General features: G+C 23.5%; 1 protein-coding gene across 1 annotated transcript in view; it reads left to right on the forward strand.

Annotated features, from left to right (window-relative positions):
* The window catches only part of LOC107612607 (transcription initiation factor IIA subunit 1), a 9872-nt gene that overhangs the window by 5170 nt on the left and 4400 nt on the right, over positions 1–302 (forward strand). The gene's annotated exons all lie outside the window — the stretch shown is intronic.

Below are 302 nucleotides of genomic sequence, written 5' to 3' on the forward strand. Positions count from 1 at the left end.
AAGTACACAAAAGGAGGTAATAAAAGTAAGATTTAGGATTTAGACAAAGATAACAATGCAAATTTTTTTTAAAAAAAATTATATTCAATATATTAAAATGTTTTGAAGGATACATAGTTTTTCATCACTTCTCCCTCACTAGTCACTACCAAGTATGTGTTTGGATTATCGTTTGTAAACGGAAGTTTATATAAAATTAATTTTGCAAAATTGATTTTAATTAAGAGTGAGTTGGTAGTATCGTAGTTTATGTTTGGTAATTTTTATTTAAAATGGATTATAGTAAATTAAATACTATTTGT

The sequence above is a fragment of the Arachis ipaensis genome, chromosome B08, assembly GCF_000816755.2.
Source record: "Arachis ipaensis cultivar K30076 chromosome B08, Araip1.1, whole genome shotgun sequence".
NCBI lineage: Eukaryota > Viridiplantae > Streptophyta > Magnoliopsida > Fabales > Fabaceae > Arachis > Arachis ipaensis.